Below are 17114 nucleotides of genomic sequence, written 5' to 3'. Positions count from 1 at the left end.
TTCTCCGACGGTAAACATGCTGTCTTCCATCCCGCCGTTGAAGAAGAACCAGACTTGCCTCACCACTGAACCAGACTCACCTCCAGTTTCTAAGGTTCCAGTTCCGGACTCTACGACATCACCGCAAGCGATTGCGCCAATGGGAGGCTCTCAAAACTAGGACTGTGTATTGTCAAATAAATTGTTTGCAGTTGTGATTCTGGTACCCGTATTCCGATACGTATTGCGATGTATTGGGGTTTGACAGTGAGTGACATCGATTGTACATGCATGGTCTATTTTCTACATATAAAGCCATAAAGTAAACTTAATGGTTGTGATAACAGACATTTCTAATTTAGATTTGATTTTGAGGGATTGTGTTTTCTTTTTTATAAAATGTATTGAATGTAAAGTTTGCTGTTTTGTCAATCAATTGCAATGGAAAACATCAGCGTGAATGAAAGTCTGTATGGATTTAAGCCATAAAGATAATCACAAAAACAACAACATTGCAATACGTTTCGCTTGAAAGGCGTATTGCGATATACCGTGCAGTCCTGGTGACAACTGGCCTTCTTGGTCGAATCCCCACTTCATGCAATCGATTCCTGACAGTGATGCGTTGCGCAGTCTCCATGGCTGTGGCAAGACGATGACGCAAGTGAGCAACCGGGATGTAGCGGTCCTAGGCTTGGGTGGTAACTCTTGGACGGCCGCTTCTTGGGCGGAATTGGTCTGCAGGATACGATCCCAAAGGCGAGATATGGTGCTCTGATGAACATTGAAATGTCGGGCAACTACAAACTGCGACTCCCCATCTTCAAAGCGGCCAATGGCGATGTTTCGATTGGCGGCACTCATTCGTTGCTTGATGATTTCCTCTTTTCCAGGCAAAAACGAATGACAAATTTAAACACAATCTTTGTATTTTTATAGTGATCGATATCCCATGCTTTTCCGCTTACTGGCATTTGCATTTTGATGTGCATGTTTTCTTGGTGACGTTTTGGAGAATATTTCTTCAAACGCTTCTAAAACAAGGGGAAAAGTGAAAATTGGCGCTGAAGCACATGCAAAGGTGACGTTTTGGAAAGAAATAGTACATTTGTATTGTTTTTTGCCGCAGCTACGTGAGTCCAATATTCTCAAAATCACCTATGCGTTTCTTTTTTTTGAAGAGTGTAGATGATGAATTGATGGATGAAACCGCACATTCACGGCACTGCTTTTGATAGGTGTAGACGTGTTCACAGGGTGGTCAGTATGTTTCTCGTTCAATGAGCCGTCCAAGGTGATTCCACGCACTTGTAGTGTCTCCATCTGCAAATGTTTTGCGAGTGATATGACCATGTTGAAACAATAAGAATACAAGCTACTGCCACTTTTACTCAGATATAGAAGTTTAGGGAGAGAATCCGTTGATACAGCTCTACGTGACTGAAATACGGATGTATCTATATGCATGGTTTCTCTGTCAATAAGCAACTTTTGGCCAGTACAGCACAGGTTTGTCACTAGAAACTTTATTGAATAACCACCGTAAAGCTTTCACTGTGTAAATTAGAGTTCGAAATCGTTCACTATGATGTTCTTAAATCGTTCACTAACAGTTTGATGGTGTTGGTCTTTCGAGGATGAAAGCTCGAAAACGGCACAAAACTAAGCATTCAAATATGGCACAAAGATAGTTCGATAATTACTCTACATGTTGGTGTATTTTGTGTTTCGTTTATACAACAATGATACCTTAAATTTGATATATTTATGCATATTTACGGAAACGAAGTCGAAGATAGACAGTGTTTTACAGGCTCATGAGCTTGTATGATGACGGAATGGAAATATATTTGGTGGAATTACGCACATGTGTCTTCTCTTTTACAGCAAGAATTTCGGGAACAGCGTGGCCTATACAAATATAGATATTGACAATTTTCCCGCACCTAAAAAATAAAACCTGCTCTCCTCTCGCGTAATTAATCGTTCACTTCCTGCTATGAAATATTTCCTGCCGTTCACCGCTCTTACGATGTGGTTTACGGACGCGTCGATCAAGTTCGTCCCAAAGATGCTCGAACGGGTTCAGGTCAGGCGATTTGGAAAGCCAGAGAAGGAGCATTGACATTTGCATTGGCGAGATAGGCACCTGTTACACGAGATGTGTGGGGTCGGGCGTTGTGTTGAAACAGCTCCCTCTGGTGGTTAAAATGTGGGAGGAGGTTAGGTCGCAGGGTGTGGTCGATGTAGCGATTTGCTGTAAGATTATCTTGAACCACCACTACCTCTGATCTACCCGTGTAGGACATTTCTCCTCACACCTTGACGCAATCTTCACCAATTCTGTCCACCTGTCGAACGCAGTTCGGCGCAAAACGTGCGTTTCGTGAAGATCCGGGTTAGAATTGATCTTCAGTAACCAAAGTTTGTCGTAAGAGGCGACTAACGGATCGGGTGGTCAGGGCTCGCTGACTTGACTGACACATGTCATCGTATCACAAATGCGTAGATCGATGCTCATGATGTTGATCACTTGATTGTCTGGGCCAGACTCGATTATTTACAGACCGCCGCCATATAGCTGGAATATTGCTGAGCGCTAGTGTTCAGTAAAGCTAAACTCAAAAACTCACACTCGATAGACACGTTGTCTCCTACCCCGTCGATGCAGGAGGAAACGCGATTCATCGCTTAATCAAACGCATCGCCAGTTCCCATGTTCCATGCTTGTAAGTAGTATGGCGCCAGCTATGTAAAACCTTACACACTCACGTACCCTTTCTGTTTCATTGCTCCATCAAGAACTTTTCTCGAACATTCATCACGAAATGTCTGAAATTCTGTTCCAATTAGCCCATAAAAACAACATGCATACTCACTCACTCTTATATCTCATTGCAGGTGAACTACAGAGCCTGGTGACTACATTGTATTCATACATTACTTATGTAACATACATTAAAAAAAGGGTCCCATATAGACTCTCATTAAATGAATGAACATTCCCTAGTGAGGTGAGGTGAGGTGAGGTGAGGTGAAATTGGGTTTAACGTCGTGCTTGAGAATATTTCGCTCATATGACAACGTGCATGCGTGTGTATGTGTATGTGCGGCTGCTTGTACTAGCCCAGACTTAGCTGGTTTTATAGTGCTAGCCCACTGAGATACCATGCCGCAGAGAAGCATGAATACCCCACTCAGACACATTTTCCGGGATGTTCTCTTTTTGCCTGCACGTATTGTTTAGGGAATAAAATTACTGGACCGTACTAATCCTATTGCAACAATGGGGATTAAAGCTATAGTCTATAGTAGAAATGTAAGTATGCCAGCACTTACTGGTAAACAGTAAAGTTTATCACATTTTCTTCATTGCACATAGCACCCGCAAATATACGAATATGAGTTATTTGAACATATGGTGACATTTTTAATTTTACTAATATTGCATGTAACATTGGCACAAGATTGCATATATACAAATATACGAAAATGAATTATCTGACAAATATGATGAAATTTTAAATCAGCAAATACACAAAATAAGCGTTAAATGTCACACCAGGAAAACGTATTTATGTGCACTGTGCATTTATATACTATTCACACTTTGCTAAGGATCAAATCATGGATTCAACAGAAAACTATGATGTGGGGTCAAATTTGGTACTGGACTTAATCCTAATCCGCTTATAGCCAATTAAAGTGCAGGTAAAGAGAATACAACCATCATACTGACTCCGAGCCAACCAGTCCTTGTTGTACCCATTAATGCCGAGCGTCAGGCAGGGACCAACAAGTACCACAATTTAACGTCTTTTGGTATGACGCGGTCGGGGAACGAACCCGCTCTCCGGGCGGACGCTCTAACCACTACACCACGGAGGCGGTTTCGTTCCCTAGTGGTTTGTGTTGCTTTTCTTCTTCGTGTGCAGCTGGCATGTCTCCTCTATGGATTGTTTCTTGCAAATGTTGATTCCTCGTCTGGCTGTTTCCAAAGTCATCTTGACAGCAGAGTTCAGCGTCACAAGGGGCAAGGTTGCTTATATTCAGACAACAATTTTTGTAGGGGACATTTGACCAAATTTTACAACCTTCTACTTGCAAAAAGAGACAGTTACAAAATTGGAAACATCGGTTTTTGTGTTAAGTTGGATCGGTATCTTCAATAAATATATAAAAACTCTTAAGAAAAGAAAGGTACAGGCGCTTTCAGCAGTTCATTTCGATATATTTTGACAGCAATCGCCAGTAAGACAATTTTGTATGTTTGAATCCCGTTAATTATGTCCTGATTGTTGTGTAATGCGCGCAACCGCATCCCAAAAATGTGTTTGTAAACGTTTGTCATGAAAAATGAACGCAGAAAAGGTTTTCCACGTAATGCACGTGCAACGTGTTGGAAACATGAGGAGAGACATCGACTTTATAAGACCAAACCAAATTTACGACGTAAACGAAGATACCCGCATCAATTCGACCTAAGATCGTCTCAGAAGTTGAAGACCAAGAGTGACCACTCCTACTCATCTGTATGTTTCACCTACATGCCCGACATCACCTATTTGCTAGAGCAACGGACACTGCAGGACAGGTGCCTGGTCTTCAAAGAATTTCCGACCAAACCATCAGAAATCGATGACGTCACAAACAAAATGGCGGCCATTAGGGATTGTGTGGGTGGTCGCCATTTTTTAATCGCGTGTGTCTGCGGGTTTCGCGGGTTATCAACGTGTTGTGTGTAGTGATTCTAATGGCCATCGTGGTGCGTGCAGTTTTGCCAGTGGATAACATAACATTAATTCATAACACCTTAAACATTAATACAATTTGTTAGTGAAAATGTATATATTTTACACAAGGCCATGATGTATTTATAGCCAACATTGGGTCGTGGGTCAAAAGTAGTTCCTATGCTATATATGGCTTTCATTGGCTGAAGATGTACACCATTTTGATTGGATATTGAAGTGAGATGCATGAGGAAAGTGTGAAGTCTGTTTACTTGCTGTCCTTCTCTCCCAACCTGGATATTGAAGTTGAGATGCAACTTGCTGTCCCTCTCCCAACCTGGTGGTTAAAAGGTCATGGCAGGAGGATTTGGAGCTGGTGATGTACAGGTGAGTTACTTGGTTTTATATAAAAGGAATAAACTACAAAAGATATGTTATAATTGTTGAAAGTAATTCAGTATTCGTTATAGCTGAATTTATTCATTTGGTGAAAGTATATTTTGAGTAATATTTAGAAGTTGTTGGTGTCAATAATTACACTTGCAATTCAGATATTTGTATTTGAGTCAAACAGATTGTACATTTACTTTACTGGTTAGAATTAGCATTTCCATGCATATTTCTGATCCGGGAAGACTTCAGCCCGTTCGTTTGGTTTGAGTTTGTTTCATGTTCAGCGGCAATACTGCAATTGATATTTATTTATACAATACCAATTTTGATTATTGCAATGAGCCTGCAGATTTAACAGAAATAGGTATTTTGATAATTGAGCTGTATATATGCATACATCATTTCAGATTTGTGTAAACAGTAACTAAACGAACTCACAGCCCCAACCCCGTCGAGCTCTGGACACGGAACCCTGGACACGGAACCACCACCGTTACAATGTTGGAGCTCGCCCAGTGAGGATGCAGTTGTGAGGACCTCATCAACCTCCATGGACAAGCGCCTCGGTATCACCATGTGAACTCCCAGAGATCAGGTGAGTCTGATCATACCATTAGCCATGAAATGGGTTTGTCATAAGTGTAGGAAGATTTCCTCCCGTAAGCCCCGGTTATTTTATAATTCTATGCTTTAGAATAGATGGGGTTGTTTTTATAAAAAGCAGCCCTAAACCGTAACCCCTCGAAATAATCATAATAGAATACATTTCAAGCGGGCGTTACGGACGGAGCCGTTACCCAAACATACATTATCAAACATTTTATGACAAAAATATTAGAGTGCATCACCACTTGCACTTCCTTATAACCATAGGTGTTTGTACAGTAATCTCTCTTGGAAGATGACTGGTGTATGACGTGAAATTTGCATGTGTACGATTTTCATTTTCAAAGAGCCAGAAAGGAAAACCGCTAGAAACATACTGTGCAAGATAATAATGAAATAGTGAATAATCGACCTTCTTGAAAACCGTCAAAATCAAGACACCCCATGCACGTGTATGGGGCTACTGCGTGGTGCACGTGCATTCCATGCGTTATTTAGGGGTGGTGATCAAGAGAAATGGCTGTGCGTTCATAACGTGTCTCTTTGAAAAGTTTAACGCCTATACTTCCTATCCAAATTAAACGTTCTGGTTCCCCTACTTTTTATAGTATAGAAACAAACACAAACATTTACGTGAAAATAAAACTACATAACGGTTGTCTGCTCAAAGTTGAGACGGGTTCTAGCTTCCGCCCGTCTTTGCATAGTGTGGGGGCGTCTGACACGGACTTTACAGATGGCACCCGCCATTACAGATAGTCATATCGTAGGTCTGACGCTGTTTTTAGGCTGTTACTCTGTATCCCTAAAATTTACACAACTGCAAATAGCATATATTGAAATAACCCACATCGGCCTAACTGAGCGTTCAGTATAGGATGCGTAATAGGATATCCAGAAAAGCATGTTTACTCGTAAAATCGGGCAAAACTTAGAAAACATACGAATGGCTGCTGAAAACAATAGATCGGACTATAGATGACAATTAGGTCGCTCAGCCAGGTATGACGACGGACCGTCGACTCACCTGGCATGAAATGCATGTGCTGCATACAGGAACAAGGGGTCATCTCAAAGATATTTTATGCTTTTTCATGTGCGTTGTATATGTCTCATCTATTGATTAACATCTTACGTGTCTTTCTTTCATAAAGTTTATGTTGAGATATGTAAAAGTGTGATACCCATAGAAATGCTTAAATTAGCCATCGTATTAAATGTCTAAAAATATATAGGTGACATGTCCACCCTAAGATCGACAGGACTTGATATTATTTGTAAATTGTTATGACATGCCGTTTACTTCCCCAGTTTAATTCCGCTAAAGGATATATCATCTTAGCGGATATCTCCATCCCCTAGCCCGACACCCACCACCGTCTGCGACACCCATCCTGGATTTGCTTTTGAGACGACCCCTCCTACCTGTTTCTTTTTATAGTGACAGTGAGACTCCACGGTAGCTGCATCCTTATTAGTTTCAGTCTTAAAGTTATTATTTTTTATGTCAGCTAACGTTTATAATTAAGCTCATTTTAATTTCAAAATGGGCAATTTAATTTCCATAAAGTCATGGTTTGTTCCAAATAAGTCGCTTTAGAAAAAAACTGCATTGCTCATTTCTGCACTAATCTCTCCTCAGTAAAGTTCTTATTCTACCTTTCCTATCTCCCTACCACTGAGACTGTAGTTAGGCCAAACTTCGTTTAACAGATATTTCACATTTTCACATTAACTACATGACTTGTAGATATAAATGCGAAAATAGCTTTTTTCTATATCCGACAGTACTTTAGTATAAGTTAAAGGGCCTAGTTTCAATTATAAATAGATGGACTGATTTTAGGATACGTGATTGAATTTGTGGGTTCATGGAAGACGTTCCATATAAGATTGTTTCTAATGAAAAGCCATTGGTATAATACAATTTATTTACTCTTACAGCATCAAATCTGGGACATACAAAGAAATGACATGTATCTTCAGTAGGGTGACCACGCAAACAATCTGCTCTCTGATATATGTCTGTGTCTTTCAGGGTTGAGATCGCTACATCCTAACCTTAAGCGATTGTGGAGGATTTGACAAACTCTTGAACCTATATTTGGATCGAAATGAATGTCTTTAGCTCTGGGACTTAAGGCAGATTTGAAATCATTGATGTCTGTAAGAGATTTAATATTTTGCGGTAAAGCATTCCATAAACTTGCAGCGTCCAGTAGAAATGAATTGTCATATAGAGCAGTACGGCAGGCAATAGTTTGCAAATGTGATGCGTTACGGTGGGGATAGTTACTGACTTGAGAGACGAAGGGAGGGACGAGTTCGTTTAGATAGTGGGGTAATCGGTTATGATACATTTTGAAAAATGTGATTAGTTTAGCTATTCTTCTTTCGCGGAGAGAAACAGGATGATTCAGCGTAGATTTGATCGTGACTGGTGCCGCGAACAGCTCCACATATCACACGTAACGCGTCTAAGTGCATGTTTTCCAAGATTGTTGCTTGAGTTTTGGTACAATGTCATAACTATGGCTCCAGTAGTCAAAGATCGGAAGTATAAACGACGTATATTTTATACATACGATTCAGGGTATTTCTCGTTAGTCGATATTTAAGGCTTCTTAAGCAGTTTATCATGGGGACGACTCTCTTAACGATATCGTTTATATGAATATCCCATGTACAATAGTTTTGAAGAGTTATACCTAAATGTTTATGGCTCGAAGTTTCTTCAATTCGAACGTCGTTGAAAAACAAGCTTGGATGAGGATTGAATTTTATTTCCTACTAAATAAGGCTGTTTTAGTTTTTGATGGCCCGAATTTCACGATTTTGTCAAAATACTCGTTTACAATATTCCTACAAGAGACGGACATAGACAATACTTTATTACATTAAAAGGACTTCGTTTTTTATCAGAGCTTTGTCATAAAAAAGTTTCTACATTCAACTTTCGGGCCATTGAATGGGCTAATAACTTTCAGGCATAGCTAGCCCGACTGGCTAGCAACATTTGGAAACTATTTCGCACACTGGTTCGAACTCGTTTAGTCTTTGTAGCGGCGGCGGCGGACAAAGTCTATTGTGGGTGTATCTTGCTGACACCATTGTCTTCATTTTGGTATTTCTCGCAGCATTTCTAGCGAAGAAATTGTGTAACATTACAGTACAAAGAAAACTGGCAGATTCCGTTCAATAGAATCGCACCTACGTATATAATACTTCGCTAATTACATGTCGCTCTATTGTTAGTGATACAAGGAGACTATACAATTATCCCTGGTGATACAATAGACCTTTTCAAATCCAGTAACCCTCTACCAGACTACCGGTTAGCGCGTCCGAGCAGGGGGCTGCATTGTCAACCGCTTCTGTTTTGACACTCGATTGCCTCGTGTGGATAATCGGCCCCAGTCCCTTGTACAATTTCCCTGCCCTTTACTAATTACAGTATGTATAATCAGGGAGAATAGACGTGCTGTAGATTATCCCTGATATAATACCAGGGGCTATGTGGTCACATGGGTGAACGTGGGATCCCCAAACCTGACATCGTCCTCTTTCTGCCTGCACTGCCGAGGTGACAAGAAACCATCTCAACCTGTGGATTGTATTTTAGGTAAGAGCACCAGTTTGTCCAGATTTCAACTAATTCTTTGGTATTAAATTCCAAAGCAGTTATTTCATTTACATGATATATAATTGTGTATGCCTTTTAAATGTATTGGTTAATTAGGCAAACCAAAATTCCAAACAAGTGTTTGGTAACTGTCTTATAATTATATTTTCTGTGCCAAACAGGACGGAATGTTACCCATCTGTGACTATCCCAAGCGTGCACTCAGTTGAAAGAATAAATTACATAAATGATATTAATTGTAATATATTCACTGATTGAAATACATTTAATAAAGTTCTTTGTGTTGAGAAATAATATGCCAGTCGAGACTGTCTCCAGCTCATTGCTAAATTCAAAATTCCATTCCGAGTTTTGCCGAAAGATAGCCAAGAGATGTGCTTCTCAGTGCAGAGGCTAGTCTGTCTCAGTCCCTGAACCACAGTAGGTTCCCTACTGCCTAGCCCCCTCTGCAATGCTAAAGCCCTAAATAAAACAAGTCTAGATTTCCTAAGGTTCTGAATCTCTGGTCTCCTTTTCAATTTAAATGGGCTTGTTTGTTACTATCAAAATAATAATATTCCGAGACTAAGCATTAGTCTATGCAGAGGTCAGTGAGCGCGGCTGCCACTGATTCGAAATTACCCGATGGTGCTGACTGAGCACAGGAATTGAACCCCTCATCTCTCGGCTCTGCATTACAAAATGGCTGCACCAGATGTAAAATAAACTAGGGGTCGTCTTCCGCTTGTTTATCTCAACATAGTCTACTACAGAATTATCTTGTAGAATATATCTATAAAGATGGGTAGCGGTATATTTACAGCATAATTCAGCATTTGAAATTTTTGGCCATCTCCAAAGTTTGTTCATTCCTGCTATAGGTTACTTTCTGTTCGGGGCGGTGGGGTAGCCTAATGGTTAAAGCGTCAGCTCGTCACGCTGAAGACCTGGGTTCGATTCCCCACATGGGTACAATGTGTGAAGCCCATTTCTGGTGTCCCCCGCCGTGATATTGCTGGAATATTGCTAAAAGCGGCGTAAAACTCAACTCACTACTTTCTGTTCTCTAAGCGTCTGGCGGTACGCAATCAAACGTTAACACCAAGCTTACCATTGACTCCCATGCTACCGTACTATTTATATGAAGTATTAGTTATTTCTTACGAAATCTGTACTATATCTGCCTGTGATTACACAATGCCATTTAGAAAGTGGTCAAATGTTATATTTGGGATTAAATAATATTGTTTCCCCCAGTAAGTGTTGTCACACCCTGTGTATCAGTGGGATTATATAATTTTCATAATTTGTGTCTTTACAATGGTTTTGACTACCTGCACTGTCGACCCGTGAAGATCCGGGGTAGAATAGGTCTTCATCAACCCATGCTTGTCGTAAGAGGCGACTAACGGGATCGGGTGGTTAGGCTCGCTGACACATATCATCGGTTCCCAATTGCGCAGATCTGTGCAGTCGGGATTTGCAAAACTACCTATTTCCTCTAATAACCGCCCGGGTGCTTATTGTTTCAACGGACTTCCAGACCACAGGCCCTCGTGTTTTTGCGAGGATTAAAGATTTAAAAAAAAAATATAAATTGAGATGACAATCCAGATTAGACGAATCATACCCCGTCTACTCCATTTTGTGATTGGGAATTACCTGTGACAATGAGTAAATTTTCCGTTTCATCAGTTTCGTAATCAAAGTTTCTGTTACATAAGACCAATGCATGGAAATTGATATGTACGCTTTTTTTCGCTGATAAAACAGCACATGCTTTCATGATGAAAGGGGATAAACACTAATCGGAACACATTGTATTATTTTTACACTTCTTTATGGGGTCATTTGTCACAATATACCGATTATCACAAAAAAAAATAATTTCGTGACAATAAATGGTTTTACATGATTATCAGTCGCTTAAAGAACATCATAATAATTATTATCCCTCGCCGCGCGTTTAGCGCGAAGCGGGAGATATACAGTGTAGTATTAGGCTCCGTCCGTCCGTACGTACGTACGTACGAATTGGAATATCTTAAGAACCGTTGACTAGATTCTTTTCATATTTGGTACCTTGTTACTGATGGAAACCTAATGTAAGTAAATGTGAATTCAACTCTCTTGTAATATTCATTTTGTAGGTATTACAGGCCATTACCGTACCTTGCCCTTCCCTCGCTGATGCTAAAATCACAAAGACTGACAAAGTTTCCGTCGCAAAAATCACAAATACTCCACTCTCACTGTGACCAAGTTCCCTACCAGTTTGTTATTTCTGCAAGTCGATTGAAACCCGATTTTGACTCAACAAAACCATCTAGACACAACTGGATGACGATATGTCAGGACAAAACGGGTGTGTGGTCGAAGCAAGCCTTCTGGTTGGTTGATGCTTGAAAATTTGCACATTCTTTAATTGTCCCAATGTATCATGATTACAGCCTGTGTTGTCATCTTTGACTGGAGTACTTTGTGCATTAGGCACACTTGCCCATCCCTTTGCCGTGAGAGACGCTTAGCGCTGAGAGCTTCGAAAATGTCATCCTCGATAATCTCCAGGGTATACGTTGTAGTGGAGATTTATCGAAACGTATACCCTGGAGGTTATCTAGGATGCGAAAATCTAGGCCCCGGTCTTGCCCTTATACAGGTTGTTGCGCAACATGTTCTCGTGTATCGTAACTGGTACCGATAATGTCCGACCCCTATTCGCACTATCATTTGGACCCACGTTGTCCTACACCATTTCACATTTCATCTAAATTGTCCTTGCTTTCTTTCAGTATAAGAACGTTTACTCGAAGATGAAAGTATCCCATCCAAGAACTCACCGATGCATCTCGAGAGAAATCTACGAATCTGGAATTCGCTGCCTGATGTAACATTTTGGTAAAGGAGGAAGACATGGTCGGGTATCAAGAGCCGGTCAAGACCCTACCACGCTCGATACAAGGTTTGTTACGACTGGTGCTAGAAGGGGTAATAACAGGGATAATTTTCCACGTTTTTTGGCCAATATTTACCTCTTGCGGTCGTGGGAAGCCCTACGTCTGATATACACATAAACGACAGTCTCGCTAAAAGCGTCAATGACTTTGGGCAAACACTTGACTAATCGGGATCTGAGAGTAGCTGGAACCCTATATTGTGTATGTCCGCGTCAGCTTTGAGCATGTTGGCCGACCCGCCTTTGGCGAGATCTTTTCTCTTCCTTGCCACCCGTGAAGGTCCGGGTTAGAATATTGATCTTCAGTAACCCATGATGCTTGTAAGAGGCGGGATCGGGTGGTCAGGCTCTGACTTGGTTGACACATGTCATCGGTTCCCAATTGCGCAGTTCGATGCTCATGCTGTTGATCACTGGATTGTCTGGCCAAGACTCGGTTATTTACAGACCGCCGCCATATAGGTGGAATATTGCTGAGTGCGGCGTAAAACTAAACTCCCTCACCCTTCCTAGACGGCATCCCTGGTGTAGTGGTTAGAGCGTCCGCCCGGAGAGCGGAAGGTCGCGGGTTCGATCCCCGACCGCGTCATACCAAAAGACGTTAAAATATGGTATTTGTTGGTCCCTGCCTGGCGTTCGGCATTAATGGGTACAACAAGGACTGGTCGGCTGGGAGTCAGTATAATGTGTCTGAGTAGGGTATCCATGCTTCACTGCGGCATGGTATCTCAGTGGGCTAGTACTATAAAACCAGCTAAAGCCTGGGCTAGTACAAGCAGTTTCACACACACATGCACACGCATGCACGTCGTCATATGAGCGAAATATTCTCAAGCACGACATTAAACCCATTCTTTTTCATAGAGATCGTCCTTGGGGTACATATATGCATTTTCTGCGCTGAAAATGTCCTGTGACAGTTGTATCAATGTTTTTTAATAAAATATTGTACAATAAATAAATTCTTTTTATCTCTTATACGGTCCCCACCTCGTGGAGTTACCTCCCGCTACGCATGCGCAGCCAACCAGGTAAGCACCTAGGCCCGTATCATCATTCCTTCTACTGTCACTCCACTGAACGGATGTGTCGAGTAGAGCTGAACTCCTTCCATAACACGAAGTTAAAAGAAATAATTTCTGGGACACCACCACCTGTATGTATGGTCTTTATTTTGTCCTTGAACGGAACAGTAAAGCTTTGCGGTCGGTTGTCTCATAATTGTGACTTTGTATTACATATTTTACGCTCACTTTCCCGTGGTTTACGCACGTGTTGCTTTGCCATGGCGGGAAGTTTAGCGTGCCACCAGCATACGTCTCACTCCGGTGCCGTCATGTCAGGTCCGGGTGGATATACTGCGCGACGAAGTTCAGGCTTTGCTGGACAAGTCCGCTATAGAGCGCATACCACCGGGCGAGGAACAGGCGGGATTTTATTCCACGTACTTCCTCGTTCCGAAGAAAGACGGCGGGTTCCGTCCCATTCTCAACCTCAAGGGGTTGAATCGCATGCTAGAGGTTCCATCCTTCAAGATGGAGACACTTCGCTCGGTGATCTCCTCTGTTCAGCCCGGCCATTGGCTCACGTCAATCGACCTAAAGGATGCGTATCTACATGTGCCCATACATCCATCGTTCAAGCAGTACCTTCGGTTCTCTTACGACGGGAGGGGCGGTGGGGTAGCCTGGTGGTTAAAGCGTTATTTCGTCACGGCGAAGACCCGGGTTCGATTCCCCACATGGGCACAATATGTTAAGCCCATTTCTGGTGTCCCCCGCCGTGATATTGCTGGAATATTGCTAAAAGCGGCGTAAAACTAAACTCATTCAGTCAGTCAGTCAATCTTACGACGGGATGAATTACCAATTCACGGTGCTCCCCTTCGGCATATCCACTGCCCCCAGGGTGTTCATCAAGCTCATGTTAGTGCCAGCTACCCTCGCTCGATCGCAAGGAAGGCGTTGTTACCCTTACCTCGACGACTGGTTGCTCAGCGCGCTAACTCAGCGCGCTAACTCAGCCAGCGAGCCTAGATTCTACTCACAGTGATAGACATTCTAGTTCGACTGTGGTGGATCATCAACCTCAAGAAATCCGACCTGGTACCCACCCAGGACTTGGTTTTTCTCGGGGCGAGGTTCCAAACTCACAAGGATCTTGTTTCCTTGTCGCCCGACCGGGTCACCAGAGTACGGGAGATGGTGTCTTCGTTCCTCTCCCAGCCCCAGGCACCAGCACGGAATTGGCTCCGTCTACTGGGCCATATGGCGGCGACTATCTCTGTAGTGTGGCGGGCGTGGTTGAGGATGCGCCCTATACAGCAAGCTTTAGCGAGTCTGTGGGCTCACTCGGAGGACCTGGAGCGGAGTCTCAGTCCCTGGGTGGTTGTCTCCTCACCTTCAGTGGTGGACCAATGTCAGGAATCTCTCCAAGGGGGTCCCTTTGGAAATCCCGACGCCAGCTCTTACAGTTCAGACCGATGCGTCCCTCACGGGCTGGGGGTGTGTGTTCTGGGCAGTCTGTCGGTGTCCGGACTCTGGTCCGAAGCCGAAGCCCGCCTTCACATCAACGTGTTGGAACTGAGAGCTGTGCGGTTGGTTTTCGAGCGCTTCCGAGAGCATGTCAAGGGCCAGGTGGTTCGTCTTCAGTTGGACAACCGAACGGCCATGTCCTACATCCTGAAGCAAGGCGGCACGGTGTCCCGAGCGCTCCTTCGGGAGACGTGGGACTTTCTCCTCTGGTGGGACCAGTGCGATTGCCAGGTACTCCCTGTTTATCTCCCGGGGCTGGAGAACGTGCGAGCAGACGCTCTCTCTTGCCGGATCCTGGCCCCGCACGAGTGGATGCTCAACCGGCAGATATTCGGAGTTATCTCCCAGTTGTACGGGTCGTTCCAGGTGGATCTGTTTGCGTAGGGCGGGACGAATCAGATACCCGTGTTCTGCTCTCGAATACCGGACCCGAGGGCGTTGGCTGCCGACGCCTTCCTGCTGGATTGGACGGGCAAAGTGCTCTTGTCGTTCCCGCTGTTACCACTCATTCCCCGGGTCCTCTCCCAGCTGTCCACCCAGACACCTCGGCTGCTTGTGCTACTGGCACCGCTTTGGCCGTCACAGAGCTGGTTTCCGGTAGTTCTCAGGTTTCTGGCTCAGCCTCCTGTTCTATTACCTTTGCGACCGGACATTCTCACTCAGAACGGCGCGCCATACCCCAATCCAAGGATTCAGTGGGTGGCTTGGCCTCTGTCAGGTCTAGCCTCAAAGCATGCGGAATTCCTGCAGCAGTTGCAGACACAATTCTTGCTTCGAGGCGGGATTCGACAAACGTTCAGTATGAGGATAGGTGGTCCCGCTATGCACGCTGGTGTTCAGATAGGGGGATTGCAGATCCCTTTTCTGCGGATTTAGTCCAAGTATTGGAGTTTTTGCAAGCTCGTTTGGAAGAAGGCCTGGCGGCTTCAACCATTCGTGGCTACTCCACCGCTATTTCCACCTTTCACAACCCTGTCGATGGTGCTCTTCTGGGGCAGCACCCTCTCGTACAGTGCTTTTTAGGTGGCGCGGATCGGGTTCGACCTGCTGTCAGGCGAACCAGCCCACCTTGGGATTTGTCAATCGTGCTAGATTGGCTGTCCGGTCCTACGTTCTTACGTCTATCGGCTATTTCCATTCAGTTGTTAACATGGAAGGCTGTATTTCTGGTGGCGGTAACCTCTGGGCGTAGGGTTGGTGACTTACATGCTATGTCATCCGACCCGGCGCTGACTGTGTTCCACACAGATCGTGTCAGTATTCCGCCTCCCGGATACTTACCGCCCGAAGGTCGATCACGCTTTCCATGTACTCTTACCCAGCCTTCCACATTGGGGACCTCTCCTACGAGCACTCACCCATTGGATGTCCGAAAGACTCTCAAGGTCTATATCAAACGAACACAAGGGATCCGTACGGGTACCCATCTGTTCTGCTGTTATGGTGGCGGGATGGCTGGGGTGCCTGCGAGCAAACAGACCCTGTCTCGCTGGCTTGTCTCGGTCATTGAGGGGTTGAAGGCTCACTCGGTCAGGGCAGTAGCTACGTCAAAAGCTTTTGCATCGGCACTACCCATTGAAGAGACATGCTCTGCCGCTATTTGGAGCCGGCCTAGCACTTTGATCAGGCACTATCAGCTCGATACACATTCACATGATCGTGCACGCTTTGGCCGTTTTGTTCTCTCCAATGGACAGTGTCCTGCCACCCTGACCGAGTGAGTCTTGGTTATCTGGTGTAGTTGACGCTGCTTTTCAATACTGTGTTTTATTGATATGTCCGCTGCTGGGTGTATAACCTCCTTTCGATTCTCTACGGAGATTATGGTCGGTAGTGAGTGTTTTTTTCCCCCCCCTACGGTGCTCTCTAATAGACCATAAGGTGGGTGGGGTTTGTTTACGTTCTGTGCGTTCTCATTATGCTAACCTGCGAGGTCGACTCTCAGTACCTTTCCTCCCTGTCGGTTACCCTCCCATAATGCCTCTCGCGGAAGCTCAAAACGGGACATGTGACAGGTGAGTGATTATGGCGTCTGTTACATTATTCTTAACGATCGCTATTTGTGTGTACTTTGACAGAATTCCCTCCTCCCTGGCCTCCGGTCTTTGGGAGTCTGTGTTTATGCATATATGAACCCCAAGGACGATCTCTATGAAAAAGAATTAACCAAACCTGAAGAGGTTTTCAATTCTTTGAAGAGAGTCGTCCTTGGGGTAGGGCCACCCGCCTCCCCGCAATTCTGTTCACTGATTTATTCAGCAGAAGGAATGATGATACGGGCCTAGGTGCTT

General features: G+C 43.8%; 1 long non-coding RNA gene across 1 annotated transcript; it reads left to right on the top strand.

Annotated features, from left to right (window-relative positions):
* Positions 1-5043: 5043 nt before the first annotated feature.
* On the top strand, positions 5044-12261 carry LOC124282115. Its single transcript, XR_006900058.1, has 3 exons — positions 5044-5099; positions 5513-5700; positions 12126-12261. It is a non-coding gene; the product is annotated as an uncharacterized LOC124282115 (long non-coding RNA).
* The last annotated feature ends 4853 nt before the right edge of the window (positions 12262-17114 follow it).

This window comes from Haliotis rubra, unplaced genomic scaffold, assembly GCF_003918875.1.
Source record: "Haliotis rubra isolate DU_JTF1 unplaced genomic scaffold, ASM391887v1 Scf293, whole genome shotgun sequence".
In the NCBI taxonomy this organism is placed as follows: Eukaryota; Metazoa; Mollusca; class Gastropoda; order Lepetellida; family Haliotidae; genus Haliotis; species Haliotis rubra.
Note: the sequence above shows the minus strand (reverse complement) of the source record. Positions and strands in the feature narration are given on the sequence as shown.